Source organism: Haemaphysalis longicornis, unplaced genomic scaffold, assembly GCF_048455015.1.
Source record: "Haemaphysalis longicornis isolate Haplotype H1 unplaced genomic scaffold, Haemaphysalis longicornis Haplotype H1 scaffold_2, whole genome shotgun sequence".
Classification (NCBI taxonomy): Eukaryota; Metazoa; Arthropoda; class Arachnida; order Ixodida; family Ixodidae; genus Haemaphysalis; species Haemaphysalis longicornis.
The window spans coordinates 9,611,414-9,636,037 of NW_027526295.1; the positions used below are offsets into that span (position 1 = coordinate 9,611,414).

Genomic DNA, 24,624 nt, shown 5'->3' on the forward strand with positions numbered 1-24,624 from the left:
CATCGGGCCCAGAGGATGACGATCGCTTGCAGAGAGCCAATGCTGCCTCCTGTTCTTCCATCAGAATTGGGCCGTGCATCTGGGGATCCCGCGAAGCGGGAATGTCAGTGGCAAGTGATGAGCAAGGAATTCCACGTTGGAGAGGCGCGCTAATGCGCTGGAAAACTCTTTCCTAGAACCCACAGCAGCCAAGTGATGGCATTTTTTTTTGCTTGAGCACTCGGGCTGCAGCCCTGGCCCAGCGATTTCTTGAACTAGGTTAGTGGCGTCAAAATCAGCTGCTGAAGAGGCCCCGTTTTGTGCTTGCCGCGAGCGTTTCCCGGCACAAAAAGGACGCAGTACTGGTAGTAAAACCCTCTGAATATTCGAGAGAACCAACCACTCAAACTTCTCAAAATCATCGCGTTTGGCATGGCGTCGTACATCTCTTCCATCTTTTTTGTGAAAAGAAAAAAAAAAACGTATAGGCTTTTGGCGGGTTCCAGTGCTCCTGTAGCAAAATCCTGATGCGGAGAATGCCGCGCAGCCGCGTCCGCCCGCGAAACAGGAGGTCTCTTTTATTTGACATTTTGGACTGCTCAAAACTGCTCCAAATCGCTTCTGTATTTCATTTGCCCATTTGAACATAATTCATTGGCCTTATGAGGTGCAGTTCTAGACTGTTTGCAAAGTGCTCAAAACTGATCTGGACAGGCAAATAAGAGACCGAAGGTGTTGCACAGATTTCAGGCGCTTTTTTTTTTCTTGCTCAGTCTGTGTCGTCATCCGAGCCGTGCTTCCTTGCTCGTAGTCTGCTTTGGGGCAGCGCTTGGCAGCTGAATCAGCGGGAACGGGAATCATTGAACGAGCCGACGGGATGGGGCGGGGGAGAGGGGGAGTGTGAGCCGGTGCGAAATCGACATGCTCCTGTTTGAGACCGAAGACCGAAGACCGAATTACGTTGTTAGCGGATGAAAGGGATGGCTGAAAGGGGGGGGGGGTGAACAGGGGGGAGAACAGGTGTCCTAGGGGATGGAGGGGTTACTGGCCCTATGCCCGCCCCTCTGGATCCGCCACTGCTCAAGCTTAACTGTGACCAACATAATTTCTGACAGTAAGAAATAAATCTGTTTTCGCCAGCTTTCCGATATAAAACAATTCAGCCGCGCTCGAGAGGTCAGCCTGTATGTTAAAATTTTTGAGGCCCAAGTGCTTTCGCCATGGCCTAGAAAATTTTGACAAAGGCTGTACCTGCAGTTTTCTTTGCGCTAAATAATGAGGACATGAACGGCCAGTGCAGGCGGTGCAGGAGTTTCCGACGGTTCTGCCTTTAGTGGTCAAGTATCCTCTTGACTTTTGGCCGAGAGGTTGAATCGGGGGACAAGCGAACATCCTTTGGAAGCCTCTGTTGGTGCGCGTGACGCCGCGTGACACCGTGACAGCGGACTGGCCACGACGACAAGCCGGGCAGCTGAAGTATTTCGCACTCGTGACACGATGATGCACGCTATGCAACGCAGGCGACACGTGTGATCCCAGCTGCTCCGGCGCTGTAGGCTGTGCGAATGTCCGTACTTACCTTGTGTTGTGTGGCGTCTTGAGGTAGGTCTGTAAATAAGAAAAGAGACTACATTATTAAACCTGACGTTGAGTCGAAATAGCGGTGATTATAAACGTAAGGTGAGGTTGAGGTAACGTTCCTGATGCTTAACTGAGGCCAGTTCGCCTGTCTAGTCCTCAGCCTCAGTCGGGCTGAGGTGAAGTAAGGAAAACTGGCACCAGTTTCAGGTGAAGTGGAACGAAGCGCAGTCCCTTGCCTGCCTCTTCTGACAAGACACCCTTTTTGCACGTTTTTTTGCGTTCTTCTTGTCACCGGCTTCTATGCCAGAAAATTTTTGAGTGAGTAAGCCGTTCAAGGATGCCTAGGCTAGTAGGGTGGGCATACTAGGTTTCCCGCAGTGATACCAAAGTAATTGGTTACAAATTGCGAGGCGCTAAAGTGAGCGCGCATAAACATTTTATTTAAAACGGCCAGCGGCTTCAGGAGGCGTCCTCCAAAGAGGAGAAGGAGGATAATTGTGAGCCTGGTGATGGGGGAGTGGTCCTTCTGTCCAGGATACCTGCTGCTAGTCTCTGCCCTGGACACCAGGAGTTGCTGGGAATTCACGCTGGTGCTGGTCGTCACGTTCTCCCACAACTCAGGGAGATGAAGGGAAGTTGGTAAAGGCGGGATGGCGGAGTCATGTGCGCACCACACGATCATGAATGAGGTTACATGGGTAAGGGCAGAATTTACATCTGGCAGGGGTACATCCGGTGTAGGCAAGTTGGGTGAGGAAAGGTGTTCGTCTGAAACCACCTCGTATTACGTCTTCTCTTTTAGTAAGCTGCGAGTGAGGAGGTGGAAAATGTCTTGAGGTGCGGTAACGTTGGGTGGTGTCTTGAAATGTAACCAGGGGAACGATGCTCGTCTTTCCTCAGAGGCCTGGGAGGAACGCCTGCAGGCTTGTCTATGGGCAAAATTATTGCCTTTTAGTGAGGAGCGAGGAGGAGGAGGAGGAGTGAGGAGCTTCCACGTAGTAGAAGCCATGTTACCTGATAAAAAGTTACGACAGACTGCTTGGCAGTCCGTAATTGCAATCGTTGCGGGAGTTTCCATGGAGACGTAGACGGTTACAGTCATTATTGCATTATTGGTTCGAGGTTTGAGTGGTTTGATCGCTTTGCACTTTACAAGTGGTTCTGACGCCTACAACTTCAGCTTATGCCAAACGGTTTATTTGATTTGCTCGTGATCTATGTGAGCTGCATTTGACAAAACGCGTTTCTTTTCATTGCAGGTAAGGTGTTCGCGCCACCGGCTTACAGCAGCTGCTTTGCCCGGCCACCTTAATAGATCAGCACAGCGAGTCAGGTACAAAATAGTTTGTTTCCCATGTTTTTCTGTGCTAAATAAATTTCTTTAACGCAGTAGCAAATAAACGGTCAGTTATCAGTGCAAATTACGGGTTAGGAACATCGGATCAACCTCTCGCGAATAAAACAAAAGATGTGTAGGGGCGTGACACTGGAAATGAGGAAATAACTTCCAATTTAGAAATCTTTCAAAAGTGCGCGATAAAGAACGTACGTACTTGCGGCTGAGGCAACTTTTGGAAGCATAAAAGTTGAAAATTGGCAGCAAAGGGAGCTGTCGGCTTCTCATGGGTTTTGTGTCTGCTCTATGCATATCGTGGATGTAGAGGGAATAAGTAAACATAATCTTTGTTCATGGTTGGCAATGGTAAAATTGCAGAGGAATTTTCGTTCTGTCTCGAAACGTGATTTCGTAATTATGTGTATATTTTGTGTATTTATGTACTTTTTAATTGTCCCAAAATAAACTACGATTGGGACATAAAAAAGGACGAAATTTAATTTCAGTCGCATTCAAAATGTGGCACACGTGTCAACAATATTGTCGTGGCGTACGTGTTTTACGGGCTGCTAGCCAAAGTGCCGATATTTCAGTGTCCATTGTTTACAACTTCGAGCTTGCAATTTATGTTGACATCAATTAAATGGAAGCCTTCTGATTGCTTCTGGGAATGGTCGCATTGCTTCGTAGAGCGCGGTGTCGTGACGTGATCAGCGGCGGAAAACTGAAATAAAAGCAAGGTCCGATGACTTTCAATAACTTACCAGTGCAGTAAAATTCCCAGGGCCTCACGGCATTCAGTGCGTTCAACAGGAGCGCTATTAATATACGTATGTGTGAATAGTGCCGGCTCATGTCCTCGGCTTTTTACAGAGCACTGTGGAGAAATCTCCGCAAAATCGCCACGTTTTCTGCGTAGGTGAAACGTAAGCGATCAGTAACGTGTGCACAAATAGCTCTGAAAAACGCTTATCTTAGAAAAATTGCCACCGAGCTATTGATATTGCGCATGAAATATATAGAAACACTAAAAGTATTACAAAAATGAAGGCGTAAGTTGGCGTTTGTGAAATTGACATATTTGTTTAGTTTAAATTATCCGTAATAGCGAACGGCGATGTAGTAGCGTTGATCTAAATGCGAGCGAAAGGTGTGTGTTGGACTGAGGAACACCACATGATTCTTTTATCCCGAGTTTATTTACTATTTTGTTCCGTGGTTCCAAAAAAACGAAGGCCGTGACTCTCAGCTCTGTGAAGCAATCTAAAACCCTACAGATGCCGCCGATTCACCCTTTCCTCAGGCTCCACTGGATCGGCGTAAAAGGGCAATTTCGCCTCTTCTATTATTCCTCTGCGGTCTTTCATCATGTGCAGCCGCAAGAAGTATGGATGAAAACAGCGGGGTGGGTTGTTTGTAATGCAGGGGCAAAGGGAGGCAAACTCCACGCTCTCGGTCACGGCTCGCCTTGAATCGACCTGTGCCTGGAATTCGCGCGCGGCGTGAGGCAGGGCCGTCCAATTACAGCTCCGTTTCACAAACTTTCCTCGCCTGCTGTGCATATCATGACAGCGACGCGGTGTCCGGGATTCAAGATAGCCAGCGGTCGCGATCCGTGCGCGTCCGCGAGAAACAACTCGTTCAGAGGCGGGGACAGTTAATGGATTGCGTGGCCGCGGCAACACTGAACAATGCTCGTACAACCGGCTACAGGGCGGATATGGCGGGCCCTGCAATGTCCGCCCTGGCGTGACGGTTGTTCGCGTTGCGCAAGGAGTTCGTCTGGTGGCCGCGCCCCGCCATCTCTCGCCTGCTCCCGCGGCGGCCGGTCACGCACGCGCAGCGATCGGGAACGACGCAATGGCGGCCCAACCGTCAGCTCCAGTATAGGAACGTGCGTTTTATGCTGAAGCATTTCCTGCCGACTACACAAACTCGAATACTACATAAAATAATTCATTGGGAAAGTAAATAAATTATATTAAAGTAAAGGAAACAACATGACCGAAGGAATCGAAAAGTGGTCAAATTGGCTGCTTCCATGCCTGGCAGTTCGCCTGTTGATAGCCAAATCTGGCGGCATCCGTGCGTCCCAAACCAAACTCAAGCAAGAAAGCAAATAATGTAATGAAATCGCGAAGGTCTGCCTTATGCTGCGTCTTCACAGGGGCAGCCAACCAAAAACAAAAGATAAAAAATTACGCCCACCTCCCCTCGCGGGAACCCTGGTGTGATGCGACGCTGAGGGGAGTTCAAGCGCAAGCGGAGAGCAACCGTCGACCGAACGGCCGCAGGAGAGCGGCACACCGGTTATATGCGCAGCGCGCCCGAAGGAGAGGAGACCGCGGTAAGAGAGAGTACTGCACATGCGCAGCACCGTCGCAGCGCCGCCCACCGGCGGAGTGAGAGCGCACTGGGCCGCACACCCGCAGATGTTGAGCGAGAGTGTTCGCTCTCACCTGGGCACGCGCCGGGGCCAGTGCTACTGCCGCGGCTGTGACGCAACACAATCCAACACAATCCACTTTAATCCAATCTAATCCAAATCCAATCCAATCCAAGCCAAGCCAAGTCAATCCAATCGAATCCAATCCAATGCCCCTCGCTAGAGAGTGTTCGCTATCGGAAAGGAGAGGAAGAGAGTGGAGGATAGACGCAGCCTTGCGGACAACAACAACGGACGCACGCAGGAAGGACAGGGTTACCGACAAGAGATGCTCTCAGCGTCGCATCTAATAAAGAAATGATCATATGATACAAATTGCAAAACTCGAAATGAACTGGCGACATCACAAAGGTGTATCTATCCAGTGGGCTGAAGCGATACAGATGAAAAAAAAAATGGAACTGGACTGACTAAATTAAAATGTTATTTATTAGAGTGCCCTTACGCGAATAACTAAAAAAAATTCCCGCGCTGAAATGTAGTCGAAAGACGGTAGTCTTCCGCCACCCCTCTACAACGGAACGCCAACCCCCACCTGCCCAAAGTGCTCCAAGGCCCTCAACCAGGACCACATCTTCGAAGGATGCAGCCCGTACCCCGGAGGGAGAGCAGCACTCCAATCATCAGCCCTAAACGACCAACGCCGCCTTGCAGATTTCGTAAAGAAATTTGTTAGAGGTGCCCTGAATTGAGGGTACCTAACCCGGCTGGTAGTTGCACAATAAAGCTTTATTCATTCATTCATTCCGCCACCCCTACCACACTGTAAAAACAATCCGTACTTTTACGGAAAAATTACAGACCAGATGGCCTTAATAAAACAGAGCCGTGTTCCCTTTGATGCAGGACAAAGAAAACACCCGTAATTTAACGGAAGTGCGCTCCGTCCCTCAGTATACGGATGCTCTCTACGTTACAGGTCAAACGGAATCTTTTTCTCCTTCGCAAAATAGGGGCGTTTCCTCTGTATGGTGCAGAACAGAAACAGATCAGTTTATTAGTAACTGTAGTAACTGCAAGAAATATATTGTCGGGTCGATCGTAGGGAATCGATCGAGAAGCGAAAACTGCGCCCCGACAACATTCGTGGCGTAATAAATGCGGCTCTGTTTTGTTAGTGTCTAAAATGTAGTAAACTTAGTGAGGACCATGAGGCACATACCGCTCAACACGAGCGCTGTAACTTGTCTTTACGACGCTCCGGCGACGTCGCTGCCCCGGACCTTCAAACCGCACATGCGTGGGTGACCGGCACCCTTGGAGAACATATAAGGTCATTTGCGTGCAGAAGCAGAGTTGCGGAAGCTAATTTAGTTCTTAAGGAATCAATATCGGCCGAAGTATTTAGCCTAAAGCTTAAAACCAAAGCCCAGCAGCGCTATTCATGCAGTGCGAAATCGCCGTCGCAGCCAGTCACACACATTTTGCGAGCGCTTTCTCGAAACAGCGGAGTTGATGGTGATCAACTATTGTGGGGGCTTCGCGGAACCATACTGCGCTAGCGCTATTTAAGAAACCGCGCTTTATCAGCCAGGCAATCTGTAAGCCAGCTAGTAAACAGTGACGTATGGCACACGCAGGGTGGGCATTCATGTAGTATACAGGTTATTCGGCACAACTGCAGCGTTCGTGCGGTGGTGAAGTGGTGGATGCTGCTCCCGGCCAGTACCGTGAACGGATGCAGAATGCAGGGCTCCTCTGGGGCGGTTAATGCGGCCAATGCTGGCCGCGGAAACAGGATTTTTGCTGAAGACGACAAGGAATACCAAGTATCACTGCCAACACTGCCTACAGGTCAATTCGGTTTTAATACTGTTTTTTTTTCACTGCGATATGCGTGCCCGCCCATATCGCGTCGTGGATTTCCGCGATACTTTGGCTGGTTTGGGATTGCTCCCCGAAGTGATCGCCTTGGGGGCGTTCCAGATGAGTCATGTATGGGCGGTGACATTGAATTCGGAGCAAGGCGTGAAGAAAATTTTAGAAGCGAAGGATGTCAAAGTGAAAAGCCGCTGTCGCCTCGTCATTGATCCGGCCAACCAAGACGTGTGCCTGAAGCTACACTGGCTGCTGTACAATGTGACTGAAGAGGATGTGCACGTCGCTCCGGGCCCTTTCGGGAGGGTCACCGACGTCTCCAGGGAACGTTGGCGAGTGCAGGGAGTGACGGACAAGGGCTCGACGACGCGGTCCGTGACCCTCAAGCTCAACGCGGGCGTGGGGGCTGAGGACCTGCCCCACCAGCTCCGTGTCGCAGGCGAGCAGGCCCTGCAGTGCCTTCGCTGCTCTGGCACGGGGCACATGAGGCGCGACTGCAAGGTGCCCCGCGCTGCACTCTCTGCCGCCGCTTCGTTCACGAAGCGAACGAATGCGTGCGGACGTACGCGAAGGTGGCCGAACCGGGGGTGGGGGGGTGTCGACCGAGCGGAGCTCGATCATCATGGACGAGGAGGAGGCTGAGGCGGCTGCAGCAGGGGGCAGCGGAGACCGGTGACGGAAGACGCGCCGCCTGAAAAGAGCGCTGATGTGAAGGAGCCGGACGCCGTTGTAGTGCAACCTGCGCAAAGTGCCAACGAAGGAGACCAGCTGACGTACGACAGCGACGGTGAGAATCCGGTGAGCGTGGCGGGTCAGTTTCCGGTGTTGGAAACCCCCGGCCCCCAACAGGGCTTCGACTTGGAAACTGGCGACCAGGACCAGTCTGTGGCCAAGCGGCCGCTTCAAGATAGTGTCGGGCAACGCGGAGGGGGAAACGGCTCCGCACCGGGGGGTCGGTGAGTGTGGGACCTACGTTGCGGCGCTCGAGCTTCAAGCCGAAGCTTAACACGCCCTACGACAAAGGACCTACGGCATCAAAGAATTCGTAAGATCGTCATCCTTGCCTTCGCTTTCGGACTGCGAAAAGTATTTTTAAATTGTCTTTGTGTGCCGTAGAAGAGCAAGGAAAGTGTAGGGCGTGTTCTAGCGATGGGCTTAAGCTCATTAGTTGTATTTCGTGGGTTTTTCGTTCTGTGTCGGGTGTCGCAGGGTTTTTTTTTACGGTCATGGTGCGGTTTTTGGGGTGTGTTGGGTGTCGAAGGGTTTTTCTTCGTGCCAGGGTTTTTTCTTCGGGTTTTTTCTTCGTAACCACCTTTGGGGTGTTTTGTATGTACGAGCGTCACGTGAAGCTCTCTCGACGGGCTCAAGTTGGCTCGTTTTTTTTTGCAAGGGGGGGTGGGGGGTTGTTTTTTGTAGTTTTACGATATTGTGTTTTTTTATTTTTCAAAAGTACCAGCGTAACTGTTTTGGGGTCTGTTTTCTCTCTCTTCCTGGTGTATTTCAACACGCCAATTCCTATTGCCACGCTTAACGTCAGGGGGCTTGCCGACAGGAGACGGCAGATCAGTTGTATCGTTTAGTGACCGAACAAGACCTTGCTATAGTGGCGGTACAAGAAACGAAGGTTGAGAGAGAGGAGCAGACAGATCGCATAGTGCGCCCGTTTGCGTCGTGGTACGACGTGTGCGTCGCTCACGCGGTCGGGATGTCTGCGGGCGTTGCCCTGCTGGTACGACGGAGTTTAGGGGCAACCCTAGAAACCGTCACCGCGTCCGAGTGTGGGCGTTTTGTTGTGTGTGATTTTGTTTTTTCGTCAAGCGAATGGCGCTTGGTTTGTGTGTACGCACCCACAAAGGCAGCGGAAAGGAAGGGTTTTTTTGGGGATGTTCGCGGGTTTTGCGATACGGAGAGGCTCGTCATTTTACTTGCAACTTTAATTGCGTGTGTTCCGCGCATGACAAAAGTAGCCCGTCAAGTTTCCGGGATGCAAGTACGAGAGTTTTAACTAATATCGTCGCTGACTTTGCGCTGGAAGATGTGGGCGATAGCCTTGGCAGTAGCGGTACCATTCCCTATACACACTTCCAGGGCAGCAGTCATGCGCGCCTCGACACACTGTGTGTTTCGGCAGAGATTCTGCCGGAGTGTGATAGCTACCGAGTCTCCCCCATTTCCTTCAGCGATCACTGCCTTGTGACCGTAACCGTTGGTAGATTGCAAAACCAGGCAATGCGTTCAGTTGGGGGCTTTGGAAGCTTAATAACAAGCTGCTGCAGGTTGAACTATTCACTGAGGCCGTTAACGCATGCCCACGGACGTTTTTCGGTGTAGAAGAGAACGTTAACTTTAGCCTAAATTGGGAGCTCTTAAAAAAAGAAGTTAAAGGCCCTTGAAAGATCATCCGCAATCAAATACGACTTGAAGCAAAGAGAAGCCAGGTTACGAAGTGCCCTGGACGTTTACGTTAAGAAAGAGTGTGAATCGCCCGGGGTGTTGGATAACATTCGAGGGTTAAAAGCGCAGCTCGATGTAATAGATACAGAGAAGTATCAAGGTGCACTTGTGCGTGCAAGATCTGAACGATTCTTGCATGGGGAAGCGCCGACTAAAAGAGCGCTCAGCGCGGAAAAAAGTATGCTCGCAGAAATGCAATAGTGGAAATTGAAGCCGAAGGCGTGGTTTACATGGACCAGGCTAATATCGAGCGTTGTTTTGTGACTTCTATAAAAATTTGTTTTCTCGTCATCCTGTCGATGCTGTCAAGTTTAGAGAAGAGTTTACGTGTTTGTTACCGTGCTTAGACGTAGAAGTTATGGCGGATCTCGAAATATATATCACGGTAGAAGAGATACGCAAAGCTATTGACGAGTTGAGCCCAGGGAAGACGCCGGGCCCTCGTGGCCTGAGCGCCGCTTTCTAAAAGGCGTTTGAGGGTGACATCAGCCCGGTTTTATGTAAAGTTTACTCTGAGGCGTACCACAAAGGTGTGCTGCCACCTTCTTTTCTCGTGTCGCACACTGTGTTTATACCGAAATCGGAGGAGGTTGCGAAACTCAGGCAGATCCCTGGGTATCGTCCTATTAGTCTGACAAATGTCGATTATAAGGTTTTACTGAAAATATTGGCTAGCCGCTTACAGACTGTCATAAAGGACGTGCTAAGCCCGCATAAAACGTGCGGGATCGAAGGGCGGTCGATAGTTACAAATATTCATACTGCCCGAAGTGTCCTCGAGTGTTGTGACGCCATGGAAGGGACTATGGCAATGCTCCAGGTAGACATGGCTAAAGCCTTCGATCAGGTGTCGCACGAACGTTTGTTAAATATGTTGGAACACGTGAATGGTGGTTCTGTTATTCTCAATGGTGTGCGCATGGCGTACACTGGGTGTTCTACTAGGCTTGTTATTAACAAAACAATCGGCACACCCGTTCCTGTTCAACGTGCCGTTCGTCAGCGTTGCGCATTGTCTCCGTTGCTTTTTGTTTGCACATTGAAACCTTTTGTTTAAGCGTAATCAGGAGCGACGACGTCAAAGGGTTTAAACTTCAGTCGTGTGAAGTGTGGGTGTTAGCTTACGCTTACGACATTGCTCTTTTTTGTTGATAGGAGAAGCATAAGCATTGCTGTAAACACCTTGAAGTTTTTCTGTAAGTACAGTGCCAGTGGTGTTAATTGGCAGAAATGTCTAGGCTTCTGGCATGGCCACTAGGGCAGTACGCCTAGTGTTTTTGAGTGTATCAGCTGACAGACGACGCCGGTGAAGTACTTAAGAGTGCCCCTCGATAACTATGTAGACAGCGACCCTTATTGGCGCAGTCAAACAGTCGAACTGCGTGAAAAGGCCGAGAAATGAAAGGGTAGCGGACTTTCAATATTTGCGAGGGCCTCAGTGGGTAATGTGTTTTAATTAGCAAACTGTGGTACGTTCTACAGGTGTTGCATTGTTCGCGGGCACATGTACAGGTCTTGCACCGAGTTTTCTCTGTGTTGATTTTGGAGTCGTCATGAGAGAGAACCAGCCGCACAAACCTGTTTTGGGCGCGTGCGTCTTGGTTGTCTGTCAGTATCGCATCTGTTTTTGCGTCAAGTGGCAAATCGTTCTTTGTTTGTTTCTTCGGGATGTGAAGGACTCCTTTTTGCGCACTGTGTGTCAGGTGAAGTTGGCCAGAGCGCTTCCTGATTTTGTTGTAACGTCAGCTTCTTTTTCTTTTGGCGCACTGAAAGGCTACTTCTGTGAGGTGGTACAAGCCACCAAGTTTTTTGCGTGCACGCTTCACGCTAGAGTACTTATCTAGTGTGACGCGTAAAAGGTTGTATAATGACCTCGTTGATTCCGTAATTCCCGTTCCTTTGTATAGATCGCTGTACCGTGTAGGGCCAGGACACGATGTGCTTAAGTGTGTGAAACGTATGGCGATTGGCCCATGGGTTAAGACGTTTTTTTTAAACTTCACTCGGGCGTGCTTGATGCGAAAACGTGGCAGAAGGAAAAGGGAATGTTTTTGCCGGGTGGGGTTGACTGCTACCCGTGCAGAAAACCTGAGACCGTAGAACACGTGCTTTTGGACTGCTTGGACGGGGTCTTCTTTTGGGACGTGCTTCAGCGGACCCTCAAAAAGAGTTCCCCCTGGACGCTCACGGCATTAGGTTTTTACCTATTTAGAGTGACGAAGTACCTTACGACCTCGTGATGTTCCTGGCCCTACATGCAATTTGGAAATCCCGCATGGCCATACGCCATAGGGACGTTGACGCTAAATGGTCAAGAGAATATTTCGGTGATTCGGTGATGCGTACGATTATTGAAGTGTGGAGGGCTCAGCGTGCAGCCTCCAGAGTGGTTGCCTGTGATGGAAACACTGACCAACCTCAAACAATTTCAAGCGTTTTTCTGCCGGCAAGGTGATGACTAGCAGTTTTATCGTTGCAGTGTTTTGTTTGATGGTGCTTGTTTTGTACTGAAATATTGTTATAAAGAAAAAAAAAGTGCGGTGGTGCAATGGTTTCGAGCGTCGTGCCCATTCCATCTACGTCGCGGGCTCGATTCCTCGTCGAAGTATTTTTTTTATTTTCTGAAGGTACTATCAATTACGGAAAGACGTGCTTTTTGAAACGGAGTGTTTGTTTTGTTACGGCCTTTCCGTACTACGAAATGTCCGTTATTAAAATTCCTTTCGTTGTCTAAATTACGGAAATGTGTCCGGCAAGATTTTACCAGCAGCTTTCTCCGTAAAATTGGCCATTTTTTTTTCAGTGCAGGGATAAAGACAAAAGATTGAGGTTTGAAGAACATCGTTATTTTCTTTATCTTTTTACATGTTTTTAGAATCATTTAAATTTTCCTCAAAGCGTTAAATTTTTCACTAAGCCCTCACTCAGGCCGATGAGACAATCATACTCACAATTCAATTACTTGAACTCATTTCGAAGGTCCCGCTTCGGGTCCTTCGTTGGTATATTTTGGCGACGATTATTTTCTTAAGCAGAAGTTTGTCTTGCCAGACTCGGTTGCAAAATTCTTCGCACTTGTACAGAAAGTTAAGCCGCACAAGTAACACTGCACGTAATGTTGACAGCAAATTTACGTTCACGTCGAGTTCCCAATATTAAAAAAAAAAAAAGAAACGGGCTCAACAAAAGCCGTGGTTCTAGGAAAACACAGGGCCAGTTCTGCGACGCGAGAAATCTCAGCCCCGGAAAAACCCCCAAGCCAACTCCGTAAAGACTCCGTAGAGACCGAAATACCTGAACTGCTGCAATCTTCCAGTTTCTGTTCAATGCTTTGCTTGGCAATGGTGCACGGGACAAATAGTGACCATATCGAACAGGCAGCGTAAAAGAGACGGTACACAAGAAGGATGAGCGACGATATGGTAACTATGAACCAACAATACCCAACCTGCCATCCTCCTGTAGGGAAACAATGCCTCTTCACATCGTCTTAGGCAAGAAACATCAAAGCATTGTTCGATAAGAATAGATCTAAACATTACTGTCCTTGTAATATTAAAGTAATTTATGTCATACTGGGAAAAAAAAAGTAGTAAGTCTGGTCACTTTTCGTTTGATCCACCTGCTTGGTGCCAATTTTGAAACTATGAATTTCTGCGAAAACGGGACATGATTTTTTTTATTGGGACAAAAAGATAGGACGGCAGAAGTGGCCCTTAAAAACGCCATTGTCGCGGCAAAAACGGGACGTCTGGTCACCATAAACGTTGATCAAGTTCGCGCTATGCTCGAGACCTCTGCGCCATCGCAGCAATGGCAGGTCTAGCCCGAATAACCCTGACGGAGGCCCACTCTTTGTGTGTCTTATGGGTGGGTGTTTACCAGCTGGTTTACGAAATTCCTGGCTGCCAAACTGAGATCGCAGCAAGGTTCCCTGAAGCCTCCACAGAGGTTGATCGCCATCAACTACGCTGCTTCGGGGAAGAAAAAGAGATCGCAAATGTGTCCCCGGCATCGACTGCGATCACGCAGTGGTTTCCGTGCTTTGGGTTTAGGCTTTACGCTAACCATTTTGGGAGATGTTGATTTCTTATTACCCAACTTGCCTCCCGTAGCTCTTCTGCACGTCACAGACCTCGCAATTTCTACAGGTGTGCAGGTCGCACGCGCATATGTAATTTTCAGGTGGCGACGTTGCCGAACCGCACGGCCGAAGCGTCGTAAATGTATATATGGATCGCATTAGCCCTGGTGTTAAGTTGTGTGGGCTCCATGGACCTTACAAAGTTTATTACACTTTGGAAACTCACAAAATAGAGCCGCACTCATTACGGCATGAATGTTGTCGGGGTGCAGTTTTCGCTTCTCGATCGACTCCCGATGAAACGTGGGCCGACCGGTCGGCCGAGCGGTTTTATCGGCTTCAACGGTCGGCGAGCCAGCCACCCTACACGGACTTTACTTTCCATCGAAAGACGTGTCTGTGTCACCTCCGGCGTAGTGTAACAAAGCGGTCTGCCAGCTCGGCAGTTGGTCGATGACTCATCCGCGTCGCCGTTCTTGTCGGAGTAGTGTGACCGCGCCTTTACGGACCAGAAAGCGGCTGCAACAACACGAGCACTACTCGGTATATTGCACCGGACGAAGTGCGTACTTGGGAGCAATATTTCATCGGGAAACCCCCAAGATACCCACATGCGTTACACCACGCAATACTAACGTACGGGATAAGTTCTTTTTCAGTCAAGTATCGTTTTTTTCTTCGAACGGGGCCAAGGTTGGACGTAAGCCTCACGGGCACTCAGGAGAAATCAGCATACAGCCGCCAATCGCTTACGCTCGGGAACAACCCACTGTGGTTTCATAGCAACAGGAACGCCGTGCATTCAAGTCAATTTGTAACGCCGGCTTCATCGTTTTGTTTTTTGTTTTTTGTTTTTTGTTTAGAAAACAGACAATAAAATCACTTCGAGGTAGCGCCTTGAGAACGGAGCGGCCTCTCCGTTCCCGCTGAATATTCATTCCGTGTTTCTCATTCCAGCTTTCCACAATAAAAGCTCCGCTCCACGGGAGTGGCGTTACTATGGATGCAAATGGCGCGCCTTGCCGCCTGGGAGCACATGCTGGTTCGAAGTCCGGCGCGAGCGCCTTGGAGACCTTGACTCCGCGTGGCGGCCTTGCCGTGAAGCAGACGACGGCGCGCAGCCCAAAAATGCTCCTGCGCGCCAGAGCGCGAAAGTGGTGCACACTGGAGGCTGCTCTGTGGCGCTCTTCGTTGCGGCCAGCCCTTCATGCACATCGGTGGCGACCTGCGTCGATGACCGCATTTGAAAGATCTTTCTTGGAGTTCGCGGAAATCTGCGTCCCCACGTCTGTCTGTCCGTCCCTCGATGGAGCCGCCCGGCCAAAATCAAAAGAATTCGTCAACGAAGCGTTTGTGTGGGCGAAGGATTTCTAAACTACTAAAAGAAAACTTTAGGCGTACTGGAGGCAAGACATAAGCGATAATTAAATTGTTCGTTTAAAGCAAGATACATCGCCGCTGGGTTTTTGCTACAGCAAATAAAACATACATACCCCTTGAAACAATATTTTGGCCTCAAAATCCACAAAGCGCTCACTGCGTCGTGTCATGGCAGTTTTCCAAAGCAACAAGAGATTCCAGTCGATGGCGCGAGCAGCGGAGTGCGGCAAAATTGAATTGACTTGAGCAAAGCTCCACTGTGTTTATCGTTGTAGGAGCAAAACGGGAGGGCAAGGGCGTGACAGATGGGCCGGAAATAGGAGAGGGCATTTGGGCGGCGGGAGACTTCGACCACATTTGCATTGATTTGATTGATTGATTGATTGTAGGGTTTAACGCGCCAACGCAACGCAGTGGATGGCTCCGGATTAGTTTTGACCACCTGGGGATCTTTAACGTGCGCCGAAATCTCGTACACACGGGCGTTTTTGCTTTTCGCCTCCATCAGAAAAGCGCCCGCCGCGGCCAGGAATCGAACCCGCGACCTCGTGTTCAGCAGCGCAACGCCTTAGCCACTGAGCCACCGCGGCGGGTCGACCACATTTGCAGCGAAGCGAGCAGAGGGGCGGCCAATTCTTTGTAGGCGAGCTAACGCAGCCTGTCGCATTGGCTTTCCGCAACGTAAACGCCAAGATTCTGTCCTTTGGCATGACCGTCGACTGAAGTACTTTCCGCCAAGCCGAAAAATCGGGACATATCAACGTGATCGGCTGCAAATGAACTGCTGCCATAGCTCATACGTGGCCACTCGTAGCCGGGAGCACCAGTGCCGCTTTAATTGTGAATGTGGATTGGTTATTATAGAATAGCAAATAAAAAAATAACTCGACGTTCCGTCCCTGCGAAAGTGGATCACCAGCGAATATTTTTCGCTCACGACTTTAGGTGAAATAAAAAAGCATGATAGGGCGTGCTTGTTGCTACATACCTGACAATTGAACAACAGTGCCTAAACGGGACAAGAGATCGACAAGACAGAGCTCTGACTAGCAACAACAAGGTTTATTTCACCCTGTGGGAATCTATACCAACGAAGAAAAAATTGGAGAAAATAAGAAACAGATAAAGCTAAAGAGATTTTAAAGAACTTATATCTACACACAGACACGCGCGAAGAATGTTGTCATCGATCAAGATATTCGGAATTCTTTTGCAGCAAGTCAGTTGTTTCGGAGGAATCCTTTCGCCTGTGGACTCCGTGTGCCTCGAAGATCTTTCTTGCGCACTGATCTTGGTATTATCGAAGCGCACGTGTCTGGTCGAATTTGGGCGTGCAATTGCACTTGGCGCAATGTACGGTGAGATTGCTGCCTGTTCCTTTGTTGAAACTGCCTGCATGTTCCGCAGCCGGTCATTCACACAACGGGACGTACACAGGTGAGTGTTCGTAAAACGAATACAGCGGAGTTCGCTCGGCAAGCATTTATCTTTCCTAGAAACCATTTATGGAGCAGTTGAACTGGATCGAGAACACCTAACATTATTCTAATCTAGTGAAGACAGGGCGAAGCACTGTCCCTATCAAAAGGCATACAAAACAAAAAACCAAAGCAGTTTCACGAACACGAAAGCTGTCTTCTGAAGTGCCTAGCGGCGGGTCTCCACGGGGGCCTAGGCGCCCTTCTCCGCTCTTTGCTACCATTCCTCACGATCTTATCCTCTGTGTCTCACTCCTCTCCTTGTTCGGTTCAATTCAATTTTCCCGCCGTCGCAGGGATCCCGCGCCTTCTTCTGGGACAGCTCGCATCCCTTTATATATCTTTTCTTTTTTAATATTCTTATCGTCGGTTTGAAGAGAATGTTTTGGTTGCCAATTACTATGCTTCCAGAGGGAATTTCCTCTTCGGAGGCTCTTATTCTAATGAGTTCAGTTTTTTCCGGGGCACATTTTAGGCCATTTCTACATACAAAACGACAACAAGGCCACCACCACCTTGGACAAGCTAAACAAAACAACTCAACAACTGGCTAGAGCCATCCGAAGAATCACAAGAACAAGAAAAGGCATGAGAGAAGAAGACACTCTCAAGCTGGTGCAAGCCTTTATCATGAGTAGAATTACTTACAGCTTACCGTACCACCGCATCGACGAAAATCAACATGAGAGGGTCGACGCACTCATCAGAACTGCCTACAAGGCAGCTCTCGGTCTTCCCATATACACCTCAAATGAGAAATTCTACAAGTTGGGAGTGTGCAACACCTTTCGGGAGGTCACAGAGACTCTCCTAGAAGCCCAGAAAGAACGACTACTGAATACCAAGACTGGAAGAGAAATACTGAGAAGAGCCGGGTACTCAGTCCACTCAGAGTACATCCAGAGAACGACAGAACTTTCTCCTCAACAAAGAGCAAGGCTCAAAATTGCACCGATACCCGAAAAATGAATCCCACATACAACAAAGAAGAAGACTAGCACGAACAAGATACATAAGGAAGACATACGGCAAAGACCCGGACGCAGTCTACACAGACGCGGCAACTAACAGCCGTGGCAACGCCACAGCCGTGGTAGTCAACTGCGACGGGAAAGCTCTAGACTTCCTAATGAGCAACAAACAGAACATACAAGAAGCCGAAACCACCGCCATCCTAATAGCCATAAGGTGGGGCGAGCACAAAAAGAAAAATCTCACCATAATTACTGACTCCACGAGAGCAATTAGAAACCTAATTTGCGGAATAATTCCTAAAAAAGCAAATAATATAATGCCTCTGACACCGAAAGGCAAACACAAAATAATATGGACCCCGGCCCATCAGGGACTGGAAGGAAACGAAAAAGTGGACTCCCTCGCGAGGCAAATCATGGACCGCGGGGAGTCTGAGCATTCATACGCCCTTCCTCCATACAGTCCGGCTACCGACCGACTCCGGTTATGCCGACTAACCAGAAAAACAATGCCGACACCTCATCTTCTACAAGACGCAGAGGAGGCCAGAAATCATAGGAAAATTCAGACGAATACCTACCCACATAAGTCTAGATTAGCACTCATGTTTCCGGATAACTATAACGTAGAATGCCATAAATGCCATCAGAAGGCACACCTCTCCACACTATATGGAACTGCCCGACCAAATGGCAACAGAACAACTACAATACTTCAATAGAGTCCTGGGAAGCGGCACTGTCCAGCTCGGACCTCTCCAGTCAGCGAGAACTGCTGGAAAGAGCCAAGCTAGGGGCTTTCGCCACTGGAGTCCAGGAAATAGGATTCCACCCTTGACTCCACCCCCTCCTCTTCTACCTTTGTTGTGAATAAAGTTTACCACCACCACCCCCACTTTTCTTTCTTATTCTGCACAAAGCCGCACGAGCGGTAGTTCTGTTATTTTGTGCTTGCTTTCATCTCGGAGCCTTTCTGCGTCATTCTCAACGCGTTGTTTTTTTCCGCTGCGGCCACATGTTTTCGCAACATATCGTGAAAACAAATCCAATGGTCATTCCTAACTAAACGGACTAAAAACAAATTACATATACTTGGCCTGAAATGTACTTGAAGTTTTCTTTGCGTTAAATAATTGAGATATTTCATTTCATTTCATTTTATTTTCTTGAAGACCCCTTGCGGGTTATTACATAAGGGGTGGGTACATAAAAAACTGAGCGGAAAACAATCGCTTGTCCTACAGTGAAAGGTGATTAGTGATACGGCTTGTGAAGATGGAACTACAAGTAATGGCAGGAATGTCGCCTGAAAGGTCATTCCAGGCAACTGCTGTGCGAGGTAAAAATGATGTAGAAAAAGTAACGGTGCGTGCACGTGGGGCTGCGACTTGAAGGGGATGACCAGTGCGTTGAGAGATGTGCGCCGGGGTAACAAAATACGGTGGCATGCACATCGACCTGTGAAAAAAAAAAACTTACGAAATAAAGAAAGACTGGCGATACGGCGGCGGAAGGAAAGGAGGGATAGTTCAATTTCTGCTTTTAGTGAAGATACGCTGACGTCATGGCAGTAGGAACTGGGGATGAACCAAGCGGCATGGTTTTGGAGAAACTCAAGGACGTCTTGATGATAGGCTTGTCGCGGGCTCCAGATTGGGGTAGCATATTCCAGTTTAGTTCTTACAGGGCTTTTGTAAGCAAATAATTTTACACTTCTAGGTGCCTTAAGTGGATGACATCGCAAGAATCCCAACGTTTTATTTGCCGATGATAGGACTTGTGTGATATGCAAACCCCATGAACGATCGTTGCAGAATGTGACTTCCAGATATTTAAATGAATTAACCGTTTCAACAGGAACGTTACTGAAAGCATAAGAAAAAAAATGGCCGCCATTCAGCCCGGCGAAAGTGGATGTCTAGCGAAGCTTTCCTAAACGACTACACATGCTGATGTGGGAGGGTATGAAATGCCCCTCGTCGTCCCGGCGAGCTTGTCAGTTGCGCTGGGCTTCTCTGGCGGCAGAGCCTGACGCATGCGCTCGCCCTCGAATGACGTCAACCCCCCCCCCCCCCCCCTTTTTTTTTTCCGCGAGCAGCTGTAAACCTAGTCTTTACCAGGAACCCTAGGGGGTCCCATTGTTCTCAAGCGCCTTATCATCTACCGTGTGGTTTCGATGCTTGTTTTGTGTTTTCTTTAACAAATACGGAACCCCATGCTGTATGCCTGATTGCAAAGAGAGATTGCGCTGGGCTTCTCTGGCGGCAAATGTTGGCTCCTGCCTAGCCTGATGCATGCGCACGGCGCCATAGGCTGCTAGATAGTGTCTGGGTTGTTTGTTGACGACACGGAATTTTCCGACCAACGAGAGGCTAACAGCTTCGCTTTAAAGCAAGTGGAGAGTGGTGGCAGGTGAAGGATAAGGGTTTGAATTTGTCAGGGTTTAGTTCCATTAGCCAATCTTCACACCATTGTTTTACATTAAGATCACAAATTGATCAGAACCGTTACAAACAGTGTGGTAAATAACACAATCACCGGCAAACATTCTTATTTTACAAGATACGTGAGTTGGGAGATTGTTAATAAATATGAGGAATAAAAGCTGCCCCAGAACTGACCCCTGCGGGACACCGGATTTTACCGGAAGGGAGGTAGAGGTAGCATTGTTAACAAAGACAGCTTGATGCGGTTACTTAAAAATTCACGGATCCACTTTAGGACGTCGGGGTGTAGGTTTAACCGGGCAAGTTTGAACAGAAGGCGCTTATGGTGTACTTTATCGAACGCTTTCGCGAAGTCCAGAAAGATGGCGTCAGTCTGCACGTTAGAATATGCAAGTCGTGCGAAAACATGGCCAGTTGAGTCTCGCACGAGAAACCTTTGCAAAACTCATGCTGCGCGGAATTGAAAAAGTTATTTGAATCTAGGAAGTCCATGATCCCGGTGTAGATGACATGTTCGATGATTTTGCATGGGATGCTGTTTAATGAAATGGGTGATAATTGAGGTGTGACTCTTTAATACCTGACTTGAACAGTGGGGTGATATTTCTGTGTTTACAATCAGCAGAAAGCTGCCCCGTGGAAAGAGACTGCGAGTAAATTAGGCACAAAAATGTTGCACAGATGTGTTGAGCGGTCTTTACAAATTTAGAATTTATGTTGTCGATACCCGAGGATGACGATAATTTAAGTTTATCAATGATTGCGAAAATTTCGGGTTCAACCAAAAGGATTGGTGGCATGGCAGTAGTGACTACAGTAGGCTGTGGCGGTGGTGAAACGTCAGTTTCTTTGCTAAAAACAGATGTAAATGCCTTATTAAACAAATCGGCACACTCAGAGTTAGTGCCCAGTCACCTGCTTCATTAGTAAGAGTAACAGTGCACGAGTGGTTGGGATTTATGACCTGCCAAAATTTCCTAGCGTTACCAGTGAGGAATTTCGGTAAGTCGGTGTGAAAAAAGGAATGTTTAGCGTTTCGTATTGCCGTTAGGTAAGCTTTTTCAGCAGCAAAATATTTTAACCATGCGTTTTCAATATTCTTCTGCTTGGCGGAGCGAAGAAGGCGTTTTTGCTTATTTTCTAATATTTTGAGCGTTTTGGTAAACCATGGTTTTTGGAAAATGGCACGGAAACTGAGGTTAGGGATAAATTTTTCGACCAGTATATCACATCTATTCTTAAATAACTTGCAGTTATCATGCACCGGGCGATAAGGAAAATTGGCTTTGAATATTGGAAGAAAATGGTTTAATTCGTTGTTTATAGCAGTGTTGTTCCCTTTATCGTACAGCCGTATGGTCTTTTTGGCGGTTCGTTGTTTTGGAGGAGTGAATAAAATGTCGGCTTGAATTACTTTATCATCACTTATTTGGGTTGCGCGGGTTGCGCAGTATTGGGTTGCGCGGGTTGGCTTGGTGGCAATTTGAGCCACGTTGAAATTTACACAAATATAACCAAATTCACTCGCGTCACTGTGTAGGGCTCCATTAACAGTTAGATTAGGCCAGTCAATATTCGGGAAAATAAAGTCCCCAAACAAGCTAATATGGGCATTAGGGTACTTTGTTGAAAGTTCATTCAGCACAGAATTAAGCTTGCCGGAGAAGCAGGATTCCTATGTAGGGGCCTGTAGCACACGCCAATTAAAACTGATTGTGGCACAGCTTCATATTTTATCCATGTTATCTCCAAGTCGGACGAAAGATTCACCAAGTTGCTGTAGGTCCTGGCTAACAGCAATGAGCACCCCTCCTGCCATCCTGCCGTTCCGGTCCTTACGGAAGATCTGAAAATTTGGCACGTCAGCCTGAACTTCCTGATCATTCACGTCACTATTAAGCTATGTTCCTTTAATAAAAGCAAGTTGCTACTGGATGATGAAACAGGATTGGAGAATATTTCGCGTTTTGAAATGAAGAGGCGAATGTTAGTGAAGATTACGAAAAGAGACGCCAGTTTGCGGCGTTGGTTGGGGATTGCTTGATGATAACGAACGACGCAATGATTACTAGGTTAGTCCCTTCACTGTCTGTGAGGATTAATCAAAGACGCACCGTTTAGAACCGATGAACAAAGTTTTGAAGCTTAACCTAAATGCTGCAGATTTTGATTTGGCAAGAGTCACAAGATGACTTCGGGCATGTCGGACGGCAGGCGAAAAGTCTTCGCCAACGCTGTAGTTCGCAATTTCGCGTTCGCGTTCGCATTTTCTTGGTTTTTTTAACTGCAGGGCGGTCGCTGCAATTTTAGCAAATCTCCCCAAGTGGGTATGCTTGGCTTGGAACACGTGCGCAGGGGACTCAAGGCGGTCGTCGCGAGGCATGCACACTTGAGCGCTAGGCATTTTCTTGGTTTTGTTAACTGCCCCGCGGTCGCCGCGAGGCCCGTGCGCGCGCTCGGCAATTTCTAGGTATTTTTAACTGCGGACACGAGAAATTGCGATTTGCTAAACAGATACGCTGTTAAAACATTGCGAAATCTCCAGTCTTCCTTGCCAAGCCTAAGTTTCCAGGAAAGTACGGCAAGTGGCATGTGCGAAAACTTGGCATTAACCGAACCAGACAATCAACAGACAAGATAACGCGGTGTCCGTTCGCATCAGCTGACTTCAACGGCGCTTCTGCCTGATTTTCGGGATTTTGGATTATTGCATGGCTGGGAAGTTCTCCCGACGTCTGACGGTTTGGCGAGATTCGGTGTTGAACGTTCCTCGCGGCGTCCGCACTGCGGTCACACTGAAACATTAGAGCATGCCTTGTTTCAGTGTCCAGTAGCGGAAACGTTTTGTACTGAATTAAGCAGGCTGTTCGCACTCACACATCAAATGAACACACGCTCACATGATGTGCTGGTGCACTTTCTGATGTGTGCTGTTACTTTTGTATTGTGGAGGAATCGTGCTGCCGCCCGTCTTGGAGGCCGGCCGCAACGGGTGATGTTAACTGCTGTGGCGTGTCCGGTCGATACTGACGAGTCGCTTGGACCAGCACGCGTTGGCAGCTGTAGGCGAACGACCCTTTTGCGCTGGTTCCTCCGCTTTATAGTTGTAAGAAGCTGCATTCTCAGCATCTGTATAGTTCCGTATAGTTTCAGCTGATTTCTGAGCTAGTTCTTAGAATACCTGTGACCTTTCTGTGAAATGATTTCGTAGTAGCTCGTTGCCCACCCCATACATTTGTTGTGCAGTATGTTGAATGACCACGTTATCTAGAAACTGATTGGATAATTTTTTTTTTGTTTTTAGGGAAGCACTGTTGCCAGAAGTCGCGGCGCCCTGATATGCGGATCAAATACAATGGTCTTTTCATGCTCAAGCATCTGTATTGCTAAGGCGACCGAATTGTACTGCAGTAGAACGGACAATTGGGCTAGTTGGTAGCTGTTCATCTTGAAGGTGGAAGCGCTCACAAAACAGGGACGAAAGTAGAAAGAACGTAGCGTAGAAAGTAGCGCCGTGTCGTCTATGTTCTTTCTACTTTCGTCCCTGTAAGGTGACGCCGCACTGGTTACGTCGGGCACCACGAGATGGCCGTACTTCTCAGTGCTGGCGCCCGAAAGAGCACAGCGCATGACTACAGCGAGCTGTTCGATGTTCCAAACTATGCCCAACCGAAGTGGAAGTAACACCTGGACGCCAAATACTGCTGCGTGCAGTACCACACGACATACTTATCGCCAGACACGGTTGAAAATTTTCGCACGACTAGGTAGGACGGTAAAAACTTCGGAGCATATACGTATGCGCGAAAATGCGTGGCAGCGTCGTGATGGTTCGAGTCGCGTGCGCATGCAAGTGAAAAAGATAGCCCCTTCAGGGTCTGTCACCTTCAAGGACAACGACAGAAATATTGTTGCCAAACATTTTGGCCGCGTGGAAGGCAAACTTAAGCGATTTGTTGAAAGATCGCTTGCTATTCACCAGCTCTTGTGCCGCGGCTGCAGTCAGTGCGAGCATGGCACGCCTCGGGAGACGGCCTCGCGTGCACTAGCTGCTACGCTACCATCTTGTGTAAGTCGGCATATGCGTGAAACATTTCTTCAAAACCATTCTTTGGTTTCGGTACTCAAGCACGCATTAGATGGTACTTGTGGCGACATCCGTGTCGCAGGCAACTGCGGCATCCGCTTCTTGCGCGCCGTGCCGCTTCCGTTCGCAGCCGCAGCTTCATTCCCAGCGGATGTGAAGTGCTCGAGGGCAAGTACAGCGCTACCACATAATGTGAGTGCGAGTAATAATAAATCTGTTGACGCAATCATGGATTGAAACGCGGCCGACGATGTCCGCTGGTGTTCTTTTTCTGCGAGATGTGGGCGAAAAGCGCATGCCCAGGCGCAGCGGTCACGGTCATGGTGGTTTTCACTGTTGCCAAGCGAAGAAATCGCCCGCTATACTTTTCAGTGAATACCGTCTATATAAACTTCTTGTTTCAGTATCGTTAAACGTTTGGCCGGAAGGCAGAATCGAGGGACAGGCGGGTATTTTTTTGAAGCCTCTGCTTCGGTGCGTGACGCATCGGGACTGCATCGGTCCTTGACGCCGCGTGACTGCGGTTGCTAGGTAGTGTTACTAATCAGCGCGCCGCTGTG

At 48.6% G+C, this 24,624-nt stretch overlaps 1 protein-coding gene across 1 annotated transcript in view; it reads left to right on the top strand.

Moving 5' to 3' along the window:
• The window catches only part of LOC144168734 (dual oxidase maturation factor 1-like), a 408,321-nt gene that overhangs the window by 171,647 nt on the left and 212,050 nt on the right, over positions 1 to 24,624 (top strand). The gene's annotated exons all lie outside the window — the stretch shown is intronic.